A 15095-nucleotide genomic window follows, 5' to 3' on the forward strand; every position below is an offset into this window, starting at 1 on the left:
TTCTCCCCATCCCCAATAGTAACGAAGGCTAAGATGTTCCATTTGGGAGGGAGAGGCAGATTGGGTGTATACTGGAAGTCACGGATGGTGGTTGTGGATCATGGGGAGGGACCTCAGGGTTGAGGTGGCTCAAATTGTTATCTGAGGTGCCTTGGCTAAAGGATATAGCAGGTAGAGAGGTATGTCACCTTTTATATTACTTTATTCCTTTGATTAGGGAAGTTTTGCTCCCCTTTGTGACCAGGCAAGACTGGGCATAAAGTATTTGGGGCAGAGGATGCTTCTAGTATGAGAAAGAAGAAAGAGAAGACGGGTGGTTAGGATTGGAGCTGAATAGAACATGTGGCTGGTGGAGAGAGAAAAGGTACGGAAGGGCTGAGTAGACTTTATGCAAGACAGATTTATTTGGTTGACAGTAGATATTATCAGTTAACACATAGATTATCATCCTTTTTGCAGTTAAGTAAAGTAAAATAAGGTGAGGTAGGAGGATTATTTTAGTAAAGATAGTAGTGGGATTTTCAAATCCATTTTCTGTTATATAGTGGGGACAGAGGGAAAATACTAGCAAATGTTTCAGGCAAATTGATTCTAAACCTGGTTCTCTGACTAACTTAATCTTTGACTACAACCAAATTGTTTAACCTGCCTAAGCATTATTGCTAGCACTTGTGAAATGAGATGTTAGAAAAAAATGAAGATGATGCAAAATATTTTGAAAAATTATTTTCTATATAAATGTAAGAAAGCTTTATCATTCTATAATGCCAAAATATTAAGAGCTGCTGCAAAATAAAAATTTATTGTGAGATAAATCTTCACAAGCTGGGCGCGGTGGCTCACGCCTGTAATCCCAACACTTTGGGAGGCCGAGGTAGGTGGATCACCTGAGGTTGGGAGTTCAAAACCAGCCTGATCAACATGGGGAAACCCCATCTCTACTAAAAATACAAAATTAGCCGGGCGTGGTGGCACGTGCCTGTAGTCCCAGCTACTTGGGAGGCTGAGGCAGGAGAATCGCTTGAACTCGGTAGGCGGAGGTTGCAGTGAGCCAAGATTGCGCCATTGCACTCCAGCCTGGGCAACAAGAGTGAAACTCTGTCTCCACCCCTGCCAAAAAAAAAGATAAATCTTCACCAAAATAATGATGAAAATTAATGGAACGATAAGATTTAATTTACTGCAAAAATCCAACAGACATATATTGAGTACATGTTTGTTGAGCAGTAATGTTTATGTGTTAAAATTTATGGACAGACCACTTATTTAATTGTCATAAATCCTACAGGTACTAACTATCATTTAAAATTTCTCGGTGCCCTTTTCTGCTTATTGTGTCTATGATGCTAGTTTAACTCAGTACATTTGCTTTATAAAAAGCCAGAGAAAGATGATAGTCTGTTTATCTAGGTTCTCCAAAGCATTTCCTGCCAGGCAGTTGACATGTAGCCTTGGCACAATTTCAGGAAACTGTTTGCTTCTGTTTACCCTTTCCAGATACAGCATCTCCTAAGAATTGAGGTGAGGAATCTCCTTTAACTTTTTTACATTTTAGAAGTATACTTTATTCTAACACTTTAGAATGCTTTTCATGTAAGAGCAATGAAAATCTTTGTGTCTTTAAATTAAAAGGAAAATGGATAAGTTTTAGTGCTTCACTAGTAGAAAAGGTAAAGTCTTAAAGCGAGTTAACCTAATAAGATGTACTCAGAAGAATATTTCTAGGATGGGCATAGTGGCTCATGCCTGTAATCCCAGTACTTTGGGAGGCTGAGGAGGGAGGATTGCTTGACCCCAGGAGTTTGACACCAGCCTGGACAACATGGTGAGACCTTGTCTCTACAAAAAATTTTTAAAAATTAGCCTGATGTGGACCTGTAGTCTCAGCTACATGGGAGGCTGAGGCAGGAGGATCACTTGAACCTGGGAGGTCGAGGCTGCAATGAACCATGATTGTACCACTGCACTGCAGCCTGGGTGACAGAGCTGAAACTCTGTTCTCCCCCCCAAAAAAAGTTAGAAAAAAGAATATTCTTTTCCTATAATATTGTTCACATTAGTCTCTCTTTCAGAAAACTCAATGTAATTATAGCTGAACATACAAAACTTATTAATTATGGGATAGTTGTCAACATTTCCAAAATCCTTCTTTACTATGAAAAAGAACCCACCACTGAATTTCTTCAGAATAGTATGCTTTTCTTGATTCAATTATAATATTTTTCTTTTTATATAGCATTTCAGAAATATTCAGTTAAGTGGCATAGACATTATATTTGAAAAACAAGTTACTCAACATTTTCATTCCTTATTGGGAGCCAATTTGTTTCTAAATGTTTTAAATACTCATTATGTAGTTAGAAATGCAGGAATGTATTATAGCTTTATTGCACTCCCAGAGTACATGTTAATTAAGTATGCATAAATATATCTTTGAGAGAATGTGGTGGCAAATGTATTAATTTAGAGATTGAAAGCTTGAGGTGTGGAAAGATATAATAATGATGCATATACTACAGTTAATTGTGAGCAAATTTATATCCTTTCTGCATATTGTTGTCACATAAACTAATCATCTCTTAATTACTTTGTCCTTCCAGAATGAATTAAAAAAGACTCTATAATTTTGGTCAGCACTAGAACTATAGGCAACCGTGGGTGGGGAAGCAGGAAGAGAAACTGTGATGAGACCGACATGCATGGCATGGGACAGGTGGCAAGAGAATAATTTAGTTTGTGATCAGGCCTAGGCTGGGGGTCAGGAACCAGATAAGCATTTCAGATTGGTAGCATATCTGTGACCCAAGATTACAACAAGGCCATGGATCAGAGCCAAATGGCCTCTGAATGGCAAGGATCATGGCAAGCAACAGGTCAGAGACAAAGCGGAGGAGGTTGTCACACAGGTACCAATGGGATTGGTAGATGGGGAAGAATGAGCAAATATCCAGAGTTGGGAGTCTCAAATTTAAGTTCTGCCGTTAGAAAATGGCCCCTTAGTACTTCTGGACAACATAGATCTCTCACTTCCCACCTTCCTTTCCTCTCTTTACAAGGTTTCAGACTTAGTTGGAAGACATGCCTCTGGCTTTAACACACTGATATGGAAGACTTATGGGCTGAGATGAATGGCTCCCTGTTTAAGAGAATCAGAAGTCAACATAGCTTGCAGAGTAGGTCTAGAGAGTTCTGCCTTAAAGGGTAGAGTTATAAAGCCAAAGGATTCAGCAAACCAAGGGTCATCATTGGTACCATGCATGAAGAGTTATCTTTATCTTGTGAAATTGGTGACTTTGCTCCATTCTGTGACTTATCTCTGTTTTGAAACCATATTGACTCCTAGACTGCCTGGTCCTGTAACCATCGATCACTGAATGACTGCCTTAACCCAATCCTGTAAACCTACCACAACTTAATTCTTAGAATTTCTAGCTGAATATACTAGAGGAAATAAAGAATAGGAAATCTAAATCAGATGTGGTGGCTCGTGCCTACAATCTCAGCTACTTGGGAGGCGGAGGTGGGAAGATTGCTTGAGCCCAGGAGTTTGAGGCTGCAGTGAGCTATGCTTGCACCACTGAACTCCAGCTTGGACGACAGATCCTGTCTCAAAAAAAAAAAAAAAAAAAAAGGAAGTCCAAAGAGGATTTTTGTGTGTGTGTGTGTTAGTAAACTAGTATTAGTATCCTTTTAGGGACTGACCTCATCCCCACCTTCACTGAATTGCCTGTCATGGAGAAAGCCCTTAATAAATGTTGGTTGAATCATGAATTAGAGGGTCTGCAAGTGATCAAAGTAACCAAAGGAAAGGAGTGAGAGAGCAACTTCTGACACAGGCATAGAGCCTGAATGCATTTTGAAGATGTGAGAGAGATGGAACTGTATCTCTACACAGGAAAATCTAAGAAGTCAACTAAGATACAAAGAAATTACTGACCTAGCCAAGGCTATAGAACCATTGAGGGCAGTACTGGAAAGAATGGGGTGTCTTCATTCCTAGATTTGATGCTGTGCACACTAAACAAATGGTTTGTAAAGATTCAAAACATCACTTAAGTCAGCCAAAAATGTTTTTCTATTAATCTAAAGTTTGAGTAAGTGAAATTTTTGAAGATGATGGAATCTAATTGATAACTTCCTTACTCCTTAACTTGTAGATAATCTCCCTTTTTAAAGTGCTCATCACAGTAGTGATTATGTAGAGAAAAACCTCTGATGAAAATGTGGTATGAAATTGTATTCTTTGTTCAGCAAGTTAAAACAAGCTGGTCTGTAAGCAATTATTATCTTCATCAAAATTCCTAGCTCTAATGTTTTGGCTTCATAGGCCCAGCACGTATGTCTTCTCAAACAATTGGATGGTTTTAAAACACTTATGAGATGTTTGTGCTTATATCTTAACATAGCATCAGTTCAACAGGAAAAAGAAAAAAAATGTAAGATTTGGCATTAGGGCTTAGTTTGAAAGAGAAAATCAAACCAAACTAAAGTAAACAAAAATCCCCTAATAACACTTAATCCCTGCATAGGAATGAACATTCTTCATTCAGCTTCATAATGCCCTTAGTAGCAGTGCTCTAGTTAAGAGTTCAGAAATGTCTTTCTTTTCTTCACTCTTTAATCACTTGACATTTCTGGAAAAAAAATTTATCAGAATGCTTGTTGGCTAACCACTATTAATATTTTTATATGGGTCATATATTCTAAAGAGATCTCTTTTTGCCTTTTCTTTGGTTTTATTTGTAGTTATCCCACATGAAACAACAACAAAATGTGTTCTGTATTCTAAGAGCTGTTCAGATACCCATCTGGGTGAGCAGATGATTTAAAACTGAATTAGCTTTTTGAATTCTGTGCAAGTAACTCTGTGCAAGTGACTATAAAGAATGCGCCTTTGTATAAGCTTGGGAATGTTTATTTTAAAAATAATCTTTAAAAATTGTTTGATTGATTGAGACAGACTCTCACTCTATAGTCCAGGTTGGAGTGCAGTGGTGCAATCACAGCTTACTACAGTCTCAACCTTCTAGGCTCAAGAGATCCTCCCACCTCAGCCTCCCAAGTAGGTGGGACCACAGGCATGCACCACTATTCCTGGCTAATTTTTGTATTTTTTCTAGAGACAGGGCCCTGCTGTGTTGCCTAGGCTGATCTCCAACTTCTGGGCTCAAGCAGTCCACTCACCTTGGCCTCCCAAAGTGCTGGGATCACAGGCGTGAACCACAGTGCCCAACCAAAAAATGATAATCTTTTAAAATTAAAAATAACCATAGACGCATTTTGAAACTTACATAATATTTTTCTAGTGGGTTAGGTTTCTGGTTACATTGTATGATTAATTAATGATTACATAGTGAAATATTTATACTGTATGTTCACCTGAAATTATTGTAATTCAACAGCTATTTATTGAGTAACAGCCATTTGCTAGAGGTTAAAGATGGAGCTTATACTGATAGATAAATAACCCATGCTTTCAAGAGGCTCACAATCTGGCAGTCAGCAGATTGGCTCATGGTGAGCAATACTTATGAACAATTGTTATGGGCTATGAAGTGAGCCTTGGGTGCCAAGGGAGAGAGTAATCCATTCTCCCAAGGAGCAGGAAGAAGTCGGAGAAGGCTTTATTAAAAAGGTGACATTTGAGTTGGGCCCATCAGAGATGTTACCTTTCATAATATTTTCTGGGAAATAACAAGTTGTTTATGAGATTGGAGCATAGGATGCCAGAAGCCAGCAATGTAATGTAAAGTTTGAGGTGTCTGTGGAACATCTAGGTGCAGATATCCACAAGGGAGTTGGAAGTTCAGGTCTAGAAATTAAGAGAGAAGTCGGAGCTAGAGATAATAGTTTGGCAATATCAGCTAAATTTAATTGAAACCATGCAAGTAGATAAGATGCCCAGGATGGGCTGTGTAGAAGAGAGCCAAGAAAAACAAATCCAATTAAAGAGTATACAGAGAAGGAGATAGTAAATGAAGGACAGTGAAAAAGAGTGGTCATGGAGACAGGAGTTGATAGAGATATTAAGAGAATAGAGAAGTTAAGTAAGAAGCTCAAGATACTCTAGAGAAAAGGAACAACAAGAACAAGACTGGCCGGGTATGCTGGCTTACGCCTGTAATCCCAGCGCTTTGGGAGGCCGAGGTGGGTGGATCGATCACTTGAGGTCAGAAGTTCGAGACCAGCCTGGCCAACGTGGTGAAATCCTGTCTCTACTAAAAATACAAAAATTAGCCAACTGTGGTGGCAGGTGCCTGTTAATCCCAGCTACTCAGGAGGCTGAGGCACAAGAATCTCTTGAACCCGGGAGGCAGAGGTTGCAGTGGGCTGAGATCATGCCACTACACTCCAGCCTGGGTGACAGAGTGAGACTGTGTCTCAAAAACAAACAAACAAACAAAAAGAACAAGACAGAGCATTTGGAAATTAAAAATATCATAGTTGAAATTTTAAAAATTGATAGAAGAATTAGAAGAAAAAATTTACAAAATTTCCCATACAGTAGAACAAAAAGACAGTAAGATGGACAATTAGGAGATCAACCAAAGAGGTCCAACATAGAAGTCATAGGAGTTGTAGAAAGAGAAATTTGAGAAAATATATGGGATGAAATTATTAAAGGAACAGTACAGGAACATTTACTGGAACTATAGAACATGAGCCTCCAGATTAAAAAGGCCCACCAAGTGCCTTAGAACAATGTTTGAAAAAGTACCCATACTAAGGCACATCACTATGAATTTTCAGGAAAATATCCTACACGCTTCCAAAGACATAAAAATATATACATTATGTTTCCCAGCTGGTAAAAAAAAAAAATTTCCTCCTCTGCAGCCTTTCACAGAAAACCACTGGAAGAGATACTCACAAAAATGAAGGGGAAGAACAGGAAACAGGAAGACATGAGATGAAGGAAACAGGAGATTCAACATGGGTAAGGGTCGTTCTTCAAAATAAGTAGAGTAAGCATGCTTCTGAGACAGGAGATGGGGGAATGAAGATCCATTTGGACATGGTAGGGGAAAGTTGAGGGAATTTACACTTCTGCTTTCTCAGTGGTGAAGGCAAGGTTACCTCCTGAGAGTGAGTAGTTGGAAGTTTTGGGAACAGACAGGCTTGGGACAGTTGCTGTGGGGGACAAGAAGAGGATCGAAATCACTAGGAATAAAAGGATTGTTGAGCAGTATTCAGTATTAGGAGGAGGTTTGTAGTGAAGCCTGTCAGTTTTATTTATTATTTTTCAGAGACGAAGTCTTGCTGCCTCCAGGAGATAACACGTGTGACTATAGCCACTATGACCTCGAACTCCTAGCTTCAAGCTATCCTCCTGCTTCAAGGCTTGTCAATTTTAGAAATGAAGACAGTTTTTCTGTCAGGCAGCTTGAGTGCTGTTTATTGGAGATCACTTTATTTTGAGATGCTCTGAAGATGCATTTTGCAACACACACTGAATTATTGTCAGAAAATGATTTATTTCTTCACAGTATTGAAATCTCTATTCTGGAAAGCTGAGGCTCTTAGCAATTACATATAATAAATCACATTTGGTAGTAAAAACTACACACATACACACACACACACACACACACACACACAGTTCAAAGTGACAGCTTCCAGTGCATCTGTAACCTAGGCTTTTTGAGCTCTTCAATATTTTAGCTCTTCAAGTCTTGATTAGTTGAAAGTTGACTGATGAGTACCTAGGAGGAAGGAATTAAGAAGAGCATAGAATGCCAATTATCCTAAAAGAAAAGGAAAAAGGAAGCAAAGAAGGAAAGGAGATGTAAGAGTTTGGCCTTCCAGGAGACTGAAGATGGCTCTGTCCTTTGTCTGTGGTATGTCAACCATGTTCCCCAGCATAATGGAAATGTTGGGGTAGGCTGCTGCTTAGTTAGCAATAGAGTAGATGCATGAAAACTACCACCACCATTCTATTGGTACCTAAATGTTCAAAGTAATAACTCTGTCTGTACAAATGTTAATGTGACTAACCTTTTCATAACTTACTATTTCAATCGAAACTCCCTAAGCATTTATCATTCCATTATTTTATTAGAATGCTTATTTGAATTCACTAAGCACGTGAATTTGGTCATCTCTCACTGAACTTGATATCTCCTCCTTCCCTCTAACCTCTAGTCTAGAATTTCTCATGATTTTTTTTTCAGTCATATGTACCTAGCATAGAGACTCTGATTCAGGATATCTGGAGATGTCTTGGACCAGAGCATTGCATTTTGAAAAGCTTCTTGGGTGATTTTTTTTCTCCAGAGGACAAATATTTTATTCTTTAAAGAATTTATAAAAGAATTGGAAGATGACTACAGGTCTCTTTGGGTGATTCTTGACATGCACCAAAGGTTAAGAGCTACTTTTGTTTCTAGAGTTATTTTCCTCAAACGCACATCATGTCACTCTTCTCAAAAATATTGTCTCTCCACATCCTTCAGAATCAAATTCAAATTCCTTCATATTGCCTTCATGTCCTTCCTAGATCTGATCCTGCATCAGTCAGGAGGAGCTAAGCTTATGCTGCAAATAAGAGCTTCTCACATTTCAGTGGCTTAAGACAATGAGGGTATTTCGTACATATCCAGCATGGCCAGCACGGACCAGTAGGGAGGCACTGGTTTACTCAGGGATCCAGTCCGCTACAGTCTCACATGGCTTTGGGTTAATGTGGCAGAGAAGAGAGGCATGGACATTTCTTACCCCTTCTTCAATGCTTTGGCCTGGAAGTGACACGTGTCACTTCTGCTCACAGCCTGTTGGCTAGATGAGGGTTGGACAGTCACACGGCCCTGCCTAACTGCACAGTGACTGGGACGGTAGACTTCTGTGGACTGGGAAGTATAACAGTGAGCATTAGTGAGTCTACCTTTTTAAAAAATGTTTGAGGTTGAAATTTACCAACATAAAAACCATTTTAAAGTGTATAATTCAGTGACATTAATTATAGTCACAATATTGTGCAATCATCACTTCTAGTTCCAAAACATTTTTACCACTCTCAAGGAGATCCCATACCCATTAAGCAGTTACCTCCCGTTTCTTTCTCCCCCGGAGCCCTGGCAACCATTTATCTGCTGTCTCTGTGGATTGATGGAATCATACAATATGTGACTTTCTGTGTCTGGCTTCTTTCACTTAGCATAATGTTTTCAAGTCTCACTTACATTGCATGTATCAGAATGTTATTCCTTTTTATGGTCGAATAATATTCCACTGTATAGATACACCACATTTTAAAAATCCATTCATGGCTGGGCGCGGTGGCTCACACCTGTAATCCCAGCACTTTGGGAGGCTGAGGCCACCTGAGGTCAGGATTTCAAGACCAGCTCGGCCAACATGGTGAAACCCCATCTCTATAAAAATACAAAAATTAGCCGGTCATGATGGCAGGTGCCTATAATCCCAGCTATTTGGGAGGCTGAGACAGGAGAACTGCTTGAACCCAGGAGGTGGAGGTTGCAGTGAGCTGAGATTGCACCATTGCACTCCAGCCTGGGCGACTGAGCGAGACTCCGTCTCCAAAAAAAAAAAAAAATTCATTCAATTGTTGATGGACATGATTATTTCTACCTTTTGGTCCTGTATATAGTGCTGCTATGAACTTTTGTGTACAAGTATTTGAACACCTGTTTTCAGTTCTTTTGGGTATATACCCAGGAGTGGAATTGCTGGTCACATGGTAATTCTATGTTTAACTTTTTGAGGAACCACCAAACTGTTTCCCACTTAATTTACCTTTTTAACTTCCTACTTCAGTCAAATGAGGACCAGTCACTGTTCTTACAGCTAGTTTCTCATGTTCATGGCTTAGGCAATTCCTTTGGTTTAAAATTTTCTCCCCTTCTTTTCTATTGATTGAAATAGAAATTCTGGCAATCATTGAAGGTTCAGTTCCAACCCTCTTTCTCTAAATTCTAGTAAGAATTTCTACTACTTCTGCAAATTCCCATATTTCCTCCTCTTTATCTCTTGTATGCTATTATTTTTGAGTAGTTGTTTATTAATGCCTTTATCACTAGATTTTAAATTTGCTTACACAACTTATTTCTTTTATTCCCCCCAGTGTCAAAAATAGTTTTTTGCAGATGTTTAATAAATGCTTATTGAATGAATAAACAAATGAATAAGGAGCTACAGATACAATCGTGATTTTTTTGGGGGGGAGCTACGGATTTTTGTTTTGCCAGTAAGATGGAAAATGACAAAATGATATTACATTTCACAAGTCTGGTTTCAGGGATGCATGTTGGGTAAAATTCAGTGAATTCAGTGACAAATATAGATAATTATTTTATCTGGAGATAATTCATGAAATCTAAGACTGATACCATTAGAACAAAGATTGGTAACTAGTGTTTCAAATGAGTAAATTTTTAGACTTTAATTTCTTCCAATAAAAAATTATCTTCAGGCTGGTTCAAGTGCAGTGATGTTTACAACTAATTGATGACAACCAGTTACAGATTTCTTTGTTCCTTCTCTGCTCCCACTGCTTCGTTTGACTAGTGTTTAAAAAAAAAAAAAGGCCAGGCACGGTGGCTCACACCTGTAATCCCAGCACTTTGGGAGGCCAAGGCAGGTGGATCACAAGGTCAGGAGATCGAGACCATCCTGGCTAACACGGTGAAACCCTGTTTCAACTAAAAATACAAAAAAAATTAGCCGAGCATGGTGGCGGGCACCTGTAGTCCCAGCTACTCGGGAGGCTGAGGCAGGAGAATGGCATGAACCCGGGTGGTGGAGCTTGCAGTGAGCCGAGATCGCACCACTGCACTCCAGCCTGGGCAACAGAGTGAGAGTCCGTATCAAAAGAAAAAAAAAAAAAGTATCTTCAAGCCCATGACAGAAGGAAGAAGGACGACTTAGCAAGACAGAGGAGTGAGGGGACCATCCAGGTTGGATGAGCCTCTCTGAGCTTGTCTCCTGTCCATCTAAAGGCCACCTGGCATCTCATCTCATTTACTCTCAGATCCAGCCTGCCCAGCATCAGCAGTCAAGCTGCCTTATTACTTTCTTTTCTTTTCTTTCTTTCTTTTTTTTTTTTTGAGACAGAATCTTGCTCTGTCGCCCAGGCTGATGTGCAGTGGCACAATCTTGGCTCACTGCAACCTCCGCCTCTGGGGTTCAAGCAATTCTCTCTGCCTTAGCTTCCTGAGTAGGTGGGATTACAGGTGCTCGCTACCATGTTTGGCTAATTTTTGTATTTTTTAGAAGAGACGGGGTTTCACCATGTTGGCCAGGCTGGTCTTGAACTCCTGACCTCAGGTGATCCACCCACCTTAGCCTCCCAAAATGCTGGGATTACAGGCATGAGCCACTGTACTTTATTTAAATGAGTATTAGACAGCTTGCTATCTAGAACAAAACCCCAAACAACATAACAGGATAAAATCAAATAAATGGATTGGAGTGAACCTTTTTGTGAGCTGATATAGAAAGAGAACTTTGATTGGATGTATCCTATCTTCTGTACACTTAGTAGGGAGGGAACAAAAGGCACTGCATGGTATCCAAGGCAGGAAGTATCATCTACTATAAAAAAGACATAAGTAACACAATTTAGTTTAGTTATTCCTTATATATATTAAGAAAATGAATAATTTATTTTTAATTTTATATTAAAACCTCAGTAATACTTGAAATCCAAATGAGATTTACCAGCTTGACAAGATTAAAGTATATACATGTACTTTAATATAATATAGAGATGGGGTCTTGCTATGTTGCCCAGGCTGGTCTTGAACTCTTGGGCTCAAACGATCCTCCTGCCTCAGCCTATCAAAGTGCTAGGATTACAGGTATGAGCCACCATGCCTGGCCTATAGTATATCTTAATTCTTCTCTTAAGATCTTGATTAATAACCCTGTAACTTATGTTAATGATATTAACCAGGAGTACTACATTTATTTTTCTCCTTTAATTCTGTGTAGATCTAAATAAAATAATGAAATATTGAATATCTCATGTAATTTATTGAATACTGTACTGAAACTGAAAAACAGAATGGTGTATGGGGACTCAAAGTATGCTTTCTACTGAAGGAATATTGGTTTTGCACCATGGTAAAGTCAAAAGATTGTAAGTTGAATCACCATATATTGGGGATCATTTATATATTCTTTTAAACTGTTTCTGAAGTTTTTACCTGGTGTATATCTTACCTACATATAAAAATTTTTTTTTAGGTCAAAATGTCAGCTAGGTGTGGTGGCTTATGTCTGTAATCCCAGCACTTTGGGAGGCTGAAATGGGAGGATCCCTTGAAGCCAGGAGTTTGAGACCAGCCTGGGCAACACAGTGAGACTCCTATCTCTATAGAATAGAGATTTTTAAAAATCTCTATTTTAAAAAATTAGCCATGTGTTGTGGCATGTGCTTGTAGTCCCAGCCACTGGGGAGGCTGAGGCAGGAGGCTGCAGTGAGCTATGATTGTGCCACTGCACTCCAACCTGGGCAACAGAGACTTTCTCAAAAAAATAAGAATAGTAAAATTAAAAAAAAAAAATCACAGTGTCAAAAATTTTTGCATGCAAATTTTGGTTTCTGGGCTTCCTACTCACTGCAATTTAGAAAATTAAGTAGTTTTTTTTTTTTTTCTTTGAGACTGAGTCTCGCTCTGTCACCCAGGCTGGAGTGCAGTGGCGCGATCTGGGCTCACTGCAAGCTCCGCCTCCTGGGTTCACGCCATTCTCCTGCCTCAGCCTCCCAAGTAGCTGGGACTGCAGGTGCCCGCCACCACACCTGGCTAATTTTTTGTATTTTTAGTAGAGACGAGGTTTCACCGTCTTAGCCAGGATGGTCTCCATCTCCTGAGCTTGTGATCTGCCCGCCTCAGCCTCCCAATGTCCTGGGATTACAGGCATAAACCACCGTGCCCGGCCTAGAACACTTAAAGTCATCTAGGCCAACCACCTTTCCCAGTTGTCCGCTTTAGAGAAAACTGGTTGTTTGGATCATGAAGCATAAATAAGGCCCCACAGCCCCAACCCCTTTTCTTTGAGACAGGGTCTCACTTTGCCGCCCAGGCTGAAGTGCAGTGGTGTGATCATAATTCATTGGAGCCACGACCTTCCGGGCTCAAGCAATCCTCCCACCTCAACGTCTTGAGGAGCTGTGACTACAGGTGTACATAAACCACCATGCTCGGCTAATTTTTTTTTTTTTCTTTAAAGACTGGAGTCTCACTATGTTGCTCAGGCTGGTCTCAAACTCGTGAGCTCAAGAGGTCCTCCTGCCTTGACTTCCCAAAATAATGGCATTATAGGAATAAGCCACTGAACCCGACCCTCACTGCTCCTTTAATGAATACATATAATATTACAGGCAGAGTACCTAGGAAGAAATCATTGTTTCGTGAGTGCTAGACCTGCAAACCTGAAAATCTTCCTAGAAAATTTTAACCCTTCTGTCCCTCAAAGGAAAAAACAAAACATGCCAAAGTAAAATCCATGAACCAGAAAACTCAGACAACTCACCATGCTTAAGTGCAGGATTTAAAATAGCAAAAGGAAGTAAAGCTCATCTTTGTGATGTCAAGTTCTATTTTGGTATATAACAAAGTAGTTGAATTATAAGGCTCTTAAAGTTAAAATATTAAACAGACCCTTAGCTATAAGATGTGTTGCCAGGCATCTGTATGGAATATAACCATGTAATCAGGGCATATTGTACTTCTCTGCACAAAGAGAACCAAAGCTACTGCTTCTAAAGATTGGGAAACTTTCATTAGACTGACAGAAGACAGTACAGAGGAAATGGCTTGGGGGTGGAGGAGACGTATGAGAGAGGATGAAAGGAACAGTATTCATACTATCCAAATTAGAGCCAGGATGTTTATGCTCAAATCTTGTCTTGGCTCTGTGTTGATGGGACTGAATAATGGAACATGGGAAAGTATATCTCAGACCCCTAAATTAGGCAGTAAATTTACCAAATTCCTCCTACAAGCGCTTCCTATTTTCAGCAGTCTCTGCACATTTCTGAATATATGCTGTGATTAAAGTCCAAAGCTGGCTAATGCTAATGATCCCTTCCTCTTTTTTGTTGCTAGTATCCTCCCATGGCTATTTCATTCTGTTGTTTATAAGTCACATGTCTCTACAACAGGATTGTAACCTTATGAGGAGTGTTTTTATTTATCTTTCATTTATTCAGACAGCATATATTTACTGTGCGCTTATTTCATGCTGGGCACTGTGCTAGGCAGATAGGATGTAATTATTAGCAAGACAGGCCAGGTTGCTGTCCTCAAAGAGCTTGCCATCTCTTATACATAGTTGACCTTGTTTTGTCAAGTGATGTGAACATTAGGTTAACGCAAATTACTAAATTACTACTATTTAAAATGTAGCATTAACACCATTTCTGATGTCAGTGTCTCTAATAAATATTTGGCCAGTATTAAGATGAACTAATAGTCACATATGTGAAGTTTAGACTCAAGGCTATATTTAGACTATATTTAGACAATTTAAGGGATGTTACTTTTCTTTCTGAGAGAGCAGATCTAATGAAGAACAGTTTCATGCATAACTTACAATGGAATTGGCCAACAAAAAGAACAAGTATTTATATCTAATTATTGCCCTCTTACATTGCTTCAGCACACATAAGAGGCAGCAGCAGCAGCTGCCAGTGATGAAAATAATTATTGTCCTGAGTCTGATTAGAGAAAATCTTGATGCTGTCTGTTGAGTTGTCTTTCCTTAGAGATGTTACAAGAAAAACGGGACTTTAGTAGTAGAGGTTCCAGTAGTTTTGAAAGTGGGAGACTTAAGAACCTCCTTACAGAGCTCAGAGAGCTGCAGGTAGAATTTACCTGGAGGGTGGCTAAATTCTGTGGCTTGCCTTTACATTCATGAGTTCTCTTGTTCCACGTTTGGAGCAGAACCATCCTAATTTGAGATTGGAGAGATTGGAAAAGACTGGAGAGGGCTAAGTTCATCCAAATATGGCCCAGGTCTCCTGAAGTGTTCAAGCACTTCAGTGAACTAGAGTAGAAACTCACTTAGATTGTGAGTTTGGAGTAAAACTTGTTCTGATTAAAGTAAAACTGTTCTGATTTTTGGAGTAAAAC

General features: G+C 39.4%; 1 protein-coding gene across 3 annotated transcripts in view; it reads left to right on the forward strand.

Moving 5' to 3' along the window:
* Positions 1 to 15095, forward strand: part of DENND2B (DENN domain containing 2B) — a 210858-nt gene that overhangs the window by 21020 nt on the left and 174743 nt on the right. The window contains exon 2 of one of the 3 annotated variants that reach the window (XM_063671943.1): positions 6838 to 6937. The exons of the other annotated variants lie outside the window; for them this stretch is intronic. The gene's annotated coding sequence lies outside the window, so the exon portion shown is untranslated. The remainder of the gene's footprint in view (positions 1 to 6837; positions 6938 to 15095) is intronic. 3 annotated transcript variants of the gene reach the window in all.

This window comes from Pongo pygmaeus, chromosome 9 (genome assembly GCF_028885625.2).
Source record: "Pongo pygmaeus isolate AG05252 chromosome 9, NHGRI_mPonPyg2-v2.0_pri, whole genome shotgun sequence".
Lineage (NCBI taxonomy): Eukaryota > Metazoa > Chordata > Mammalia > Primates > Hominidae > Pongo > Pongo pygmaeus.